Source organism: Scylla paramamosain, chromosome 5 (assembly GCF_035594125.1).
Source record: "Scylla paramamosain isolate STU-SP2022 chromosome 5, ASM3559412v1, whole genome shotgun sequence".
NCBI classification, from domain to species: Eukaryota; Metazoa; Arthropoda; class Malacostraca; order Decapoda; family Portunidae; genus Scylla; species Scylla paramamosain.
In genome coordinates this window covers 38,179-45,000 of record NC_087155.1, presented here as the reverse complement: position 1 = coordinate 45,000, position 6,822 = coordinate 38,179, and the positions used below count along the sequence as shown (strand labels likewise).

The 6,822-nt window shown below is 39.4% G+C and overlaps 1 long non-coding RNA gene across 2 annotated transcripts in view; it reads right to left on the bottom strand.

The window, feature by feature from the left end:
- Positions 1–687, bottom strand: part of LOC135100260 (uncharacterized) — a 45,075-nt gene extending 44,388 nt beyond the window's left edge. Inside the window, exon 1 of one of the 2 annotated variants that reach the window (XR_010268552.1) lies at positions 282–687. This is a non-coding gene — a long non-coding RNA (uncharacterized LOC135100260). The remainder of the gene's footprint in view (positions 1–281) is intronic. The other variant, XR_010268553.1, reaches the window with a different exon arrangement.
- Between the last annotated feature and the right edge of the window lie 6,135 nt (positions 688–6,822).

Here is a 6,822-nt window from a genome sequence, read left to right as displayed (position 1 = left end):
GAAAAGCTGTGATATTATAAAAAAAAAAAAAAAACAGTAACAGGAGGTGACCTACAGCTAAAATACAAGTGGAAGCTATCAACACATTCTGCCATTTGAGAGGTTCCCCAGACTACATGATCCCCCTTGTCCTGCGTAGTGATGGAAGAAAGAGAAGGAACAATACTAACAAAAAACACAACTATCGCAAACAATCAACACATCCTAGTATTTGACATTTTTTAAGTAGCATTCTGCCCGCTACCCTAGACTAGATAGCCTCCTTGCCCTATGCCACGTACCTGCTGGGTAAGAAGGCGTCTGGCGGCGATCATACGTCACCTTGTCGTCCTCGGAAACAAACAGTTGGTCAAGCTTCTTCAGCTCACTGCTGGGATGTTGTACTTCCTGGGGCCGCCTCTCCCCCTTCCTCCTGCTGGCGGTGGCGGCGGTACTAATGCTTTTTTTCCTGCTCCATCTCCTCTTCCACTGGCACTACTTTCTTCTCTTGTCACTCCGTCAGCACTACTGCCAGTGACTCCGCCGGTGGCGTCCTCCTCACTCACATCGCTGCCAGCCCTCCCATCATTTCTGTAAATAAAGCTCCAGTTAGAGATCTTGGATAAATAAAAAAAATATTCCGTGGTATACTACACAGAAACACACGTTGAAATTATCAAATGTAACGTGTTTCAGGTTAGGAATGCATAGCGGTAATAATAAATCAACACAGCGCATAGAAGATGAAGCCTCGGGTTGGAAAGGAAAGGCAAACTGAAGCTGCGGAAAATGAGAGACTAAGGAAACCACGAGCAAGCAGGAGGGGAAACCACAATTGAAGATAATGAGGGAAGAAATGATGGTGATGGTAAATGAGGTTACTTGTGGTATTAGTAGTAGTAGTAGTAGTAGTTAGTAGTAGTGGTAGTAGTAGCGGTAATAGTAGTAGTGGCAATAGTAGTAGTAGTAGTAGTAGTAGTAGTAGTAGTAGTAGTGGTAGTGGTAGTAGTGATAGTAGTAGTAGTAGTAGTAGTAGTAGTAGGGATAGTAGTAGTAGTAGTAGTAGTAGTAGTAGTAATAGCAGTAGTAGTAGTAGCAGTGGTGATAAGTAATGACCGTTGTTCTTCTCGTAACGCCTTCCTTTCACCATCCATCCACAATCTTCCACTCTCCCTCCACAGCCACCATCTCCCACTACCAACCACTCAAGTACCTTTCACCCCTGCACCCCTCAACCACCCATTACCCCCCAGACACCACTGCAACCACTTGACTACCCAACCAGCCAATCACCTCGCCCTCCACTTCAGCCACCACTTCAAACACCACCACAACCACCTAACTTCTTGCACCTTCCCTTATTTCTTATGATCTTATGCAAGTAACCAACCACTCGACCACTTCCTCCCATTTCTCGCTACAGTTTAATCTTTATTTCAGTCCTCACTCATCCGCTCTTCCACCACCATCAGTTATTCAGACCCACTACACACACACACACACACACACACACGCACTCACACTAGTATATCTTGATGGTACAGATTTGTTTCCAGCTCTACATGAAAACATTTTACACTTTCGTTTCAGTTTTCTTTCTCTTTTTTTTTTTTTATTTATTTATTTAGCTCACAATCTGGTACCTGTTTGCATTACGTGGAAATTGTTTTGTTCGACTACAGCATAAATAATTCTCTCTCTCTCTCTCTCTCTCTCTCTCTCTCTCTCTCTCTCTCTCTCTCTCTCTCTCCCTCTCTCTCTCTCTCTCTCTCTCTCTCTCTCTCTCTCTCTCTTATCTTCACACTCGATAAATAAGACTTTTATAAATAGACCTGAAACAAATGAAGAGAGAGAGAGAGAGAGAGAGAGAGAGAGAGAGAGAGAGAGAGAGAGAGAGAGAGAGAGAGAGAGAGAGAATGTAATTAACTTTTTAGTATAAACTGGCTACTTCATATTTTAGTGGCATAAAATCTTCCAGTTTCATTAAAAAAAACTTCCTAATTCTCTCTCTCTCTCTCTCTCTCTCTCTCTCTCTCTCTCTCTCTCTCTCTCTCTCTCTCTCTCTCTCTCTCTCTCTCTCTCTCGACTATGGGTACCATTAATTAGAATTTAACAAAGTAAATTCTAACAGCGTAATTGTTTTTTTTTTTCATTGCATAACATTTATTTCTCTTGGACATCAAAGAAACAAAAACATCTTTTTAATTAAATTTTGTCAGCCATTTTTTTTTCTGCTTTCTGCCTGAGATGTCTTCTTTTATTCTCTCTCTTATTTTTATTCATTTCCCATTTTCCTATTTCCTTGTTTACTGTCATTACGTAAGTCTATGTTATTTTTCCTCCTTCCTTCCTTCCTTCCTTCGTTATCGATTTTGACTCTTTCGTGGTCCATTTGTCATTGTTTTCCTCTTTGTTTCCCCTTTCGGTACCTCATTTTTTTTTATTTACCTATTCTCTGTTCTCCTATCTTCGCAAAAACATATTTTCTTTTCTTTCTACCTCATTATCCATTTTAAATCTCTTCCCCGTCCGTTTGTCATACTTTCCTCTCTGTTTCCTCATTTTTTTCCATTTATTTATTCTCTACTCTCCCATTTACGAAAGAGTACATTATCCTCTTTTCTTTCTATCTCGTTATCCCCCTTTTTGCATTCTTTTCCCCGTACGTTTGTCATACTTTCCTCTTTGTTTCCTCCTTCGCTGCTTCACTTTTGCCTCATTATTTCCCTCCTGGCAGGGCTGCACCTCGGATCTCCAACACGCCCTCACAAAACTGTATAACCAAGAACATTGCCTTTAATACCTATACATTCTTCCTTCCTCTCCTCCCCGTGCCTTCAACTTATTCCTTGCAGCTGCATGTGGGAAAGAGAGAGAGAGAGAGGAGAGAGAGAGAGAGAGAGAGAGAGAGAGAGAGAGAGAGAGAGAGAGAGAGAGAGAGAGAGGGGGAGGGAGGGTTAAGGGAAGAAGGTGAAAGAAGCAGACGAGATGAAACGAAATTAAATGAAACTGCAGAAGATAAGAGGATGGGAGAAGCGAACACAGGAAAGGAAAGGAAAGGAAAAGAAAAGAAAGGAAAGGTGAGGAGAAAAGGAGAGAAGAAAGAGGAGAGAAGGAGGAGGAGAAAAGGAAACAACAACAACAACAACAACAACAACAACAACAACAACAACAGCGACGACGACGACGGCAACGAGAGAACAAGGAAGGAAAGATGAAAAAGAACAAGAGAAAAAGAGAAAAAAAAAACTGAAGAGAAAATAAGAAAAAAATAAATAAAAAGGAGGAAAGAAGGAAAGAAGGAAAGAAGGGGGAGGAGGAGGAGACAGCGGCGGTGAGGTGAAGCAGAAGCATGATACGTATAATGCACACAACGGATGCAAATTATCATTTAAAAATCTTGCAAAAAAAAGTTAGGAATGCTAGGAACACCATTTTTGCAACTATTCGCCAGACGAGGCCAGCAGGGGAACACCAGCAGCAGCAGCAGCCCTGTCCTCGAGCCCTCGTTACGTTAAAGGGGAACAGTTAAATGCTGGATTGTTTTATTAGGCCAACAGGGTGAAGTATCAAGTATTAAACCTTATTTATAACCACTTCTGCGCCGCATCTCCACTACTGCCAAGCTGCTCTACGTAGTGAACTGAAGTGACAAGGGTTTTTCAGGGTGTTTTTATGGTTCTAATGACAGATTAATAAGTTTTCTATATTCTTGATAGATTCGGATTCAGACTCAGAAGTTTATTCCAATACACATCGGTTATTCTTCGCGTACATGGCTTAAATAACATTGCTAACAACAACAATAATAACAGAATAGTGATAGTAATGATAATAGCAATCGCAGTATTAGTAATAGTAATAGTAGTGTAGTAGCAGTAATGCTAATTATAACATTAATAATGATAATAGCAAAATAATTATAATGATAATAATAATGGAAATAATAATAACAACAGCAATAATAATAATAATAATGATAATAATGATGATAATAATAATAACAAAAAAAATAATAATTTCAATAAAGATAATACCAATAATTATAGCAGCTTCAATAATGATGATGATAATAATAACAGCAATAATGACTAATAGTAATGAAGGAGGGGAAGAAACACTCGAAAACCCGGCTAATTTATGTACGTGGCCTTTGAAAACAGTTGTGGTGAGAGCAGAACGTTCCTGTGTGCGGGAAATTACCTGCTTGGTTTAAGTTAGGCTAGGTACGAAGGCAGTGAGATTGGGAGGAATGGGGAGTTTTCGGAACTCAACCGCTAGATGTCGTTGGTGCTCATCTAACTGTAGGAAAGAGAGCTAAAATATTGTTGTAGTAAATCCCAGGTGCGTAAAGATGCACCGAACATTGATCATCATGATACTATTGAAATGATGTATCGACTTTTCAATATCCGGTATGGATAATATTGACAGAATGTGGTCAAATTATTTATTTTTTTTGTGTGTGATTATCGAGTAAACTGCTAGCATTATCTTAAATAAAGCATATTACAAGTATAAAAACTATTGATTTGGACGATGAAAAAAATAAACAATCACACTGCACTATATAGTATGACACAACCTACTCACTAACATCGTGATATATGGCTCCAGTTTTTTTTTTTTTTTTTTTTTTTGTGGGTATTTTAGCATCCCTCTCACGAAGCGAGCGACAAAGTAATGGAGAAGCAAAACAAACATCTCTCAGGCGATCCTGCTGCTGCTGTAGTGTCCAGCTGCCGTAATCCATTGTTTAGGGCGTAGTGGAGATGGGCACCGCACCAACATTCAGCTTCTTGTCCAACAACGTGTTTCTTAAGTTCAAGCAGCGCGGCCGAGTCAGGTGTTTGTTTTGGTTAGAGATACAGCATTACTATCGCCAGGACACTCGAGGTGCCAACTTTTTTTTTATTAAAATTGCCGTTTCCATAAACTAGGAAGGAGATGTATGTACTTTGGACTTTTGACTGTCACAGACATGTTGCCTTTATGTTTACTGTCGTCTAGATTAAGACGTTTCCAATCAAGAGTGTATTCATTTGGAAATCTTAAGATGACCAAATAAATCTAAATGCAGATTCACTAGAAAATCAACTTAGATACATTTGTTCATGAAAAGAGTTTGGGTTTACTTGTGTTACTACTTAGAAGGGATTACGTAGAAAAATATATTATATAAGCCCATTGCATCTTCATGTAAATAGAATAACACTGTAGGTATATCTGATATTGCTTGTATGTGAGAGAAAGGTTTGGTCTGCCACCTGGTGACAACCACTCGTTCTCAAAACTCCCCATTAATGGGAAAATACGTATGTGAATAAGCTATAACGTTTCTGACACTTTTTTTTTTTTCGTGTGTGTGTGTGTGTGTGTGTGTGTGTGTGTGTATACCCCCTTGCACCGTCCCCACTCAACCAGCCTCGACTAACATTACGGCTACAATACTTACCAATACACTACAAATAATAACATTTGCATTTATTCAGCCGTGAAGACCTATGCTTCGTTAGAGATTCATATATGGTTTGAGAGAGAGAGAGAGAGAGAGAGAGAGAGAGAGGGTATATAGCTAGCCTCACACAGCGCCCCTTCCTCACTACCCGTTGCCGCTGACCACTTTATACTAATGACAGTCTCCGTACTCTCTTCCCATGGCCAGAAAATGAAATGAGAGATCTGGATATAAGCAGTGGGTGTCTTTACTTACTTTGCGTGGCTGTGAGTTAATTAGGTCCACCACTGCGCACTGTTACTGATAGCTGTCGACCAATGTTGCCACCGCTTGGGAAAACATATTACAAATTTTTGAAGATCAATATCTTTTTTTTTTTTTTTTCAAGGTAGACCATTATGCGAAATAATCTTATTAAATGTTCATCTTTATATTAAAAATGGCAAAATATGTTAACGGTACAACTATACAGTACATCGTTACTTTATTACACAACAGAAAACGTGTCTTACAAATAAAAGGTAAACTTAAGAAAATCTTTATTGTAGGTCGTTATTCTGTGAATACAGGAAAAAAAAAAAAACTTGCTTTCCGTGTTTGTGGTGTTGTGTGCCCTGGGTTTTCCTTGTAAAAAGAATACAAAAAAAAAAAAACATCTTACAGGTTATCTTCGCATTCAGAGTCAAAAGGAAGTGTTACTGTGGGCTGCTTTGACAATAAATCTTTATATTTCTATAGCAGTTTCCATTTTTTACTTCTTGTACTACACACGTTGGCGGATTCCGAGTGAAGCATACAGAATTTTGCCGTGTAATGGCTTGTTTGGCTAGAAACCTTCACACTACACTCCGATTTTTCAGGCTGTTTGTTTGTTTTGTTTTGATCAAATTCAGTTTGGAAAATACTCTTTGAACACTAGCTGAAGAGAGTGGCAATACCAGCTGGCCGCACATAATATGAGACAAAACTCTAAATTTTGGCTGCCCATATACATGCAATATAGTTCTGAGATCGTGCCAAAATGTTGGCACCTCCAAACTGAACACAGAATGGAGTACCTAACTCCTTTGGCCAAGGCAGGACCCGCCATTCTTCCTGTGAATCATCAAGCTGATGCTCAGCCACCAGAGAAGGACATTTTAAAACAAGTTTAATGATGGACTTCAGCTGTCTTTCAGGACTTGTTGATTCCTGTGGATCCATACACTGCAACAAAGCAATGACGCTGTCTTCTTCTACAGGAAACCTTTTGCGTATCTGACAGGAAAGTTCTAAGACAAAACTTTAAGCAGTCTGATCTAAACCTACTTTCATTTTTCCCTAGACACTCTCTGTCATTAACGCTGCTTCACATCTGCCACCTAGATCAATGTCTTTTAGGTCTT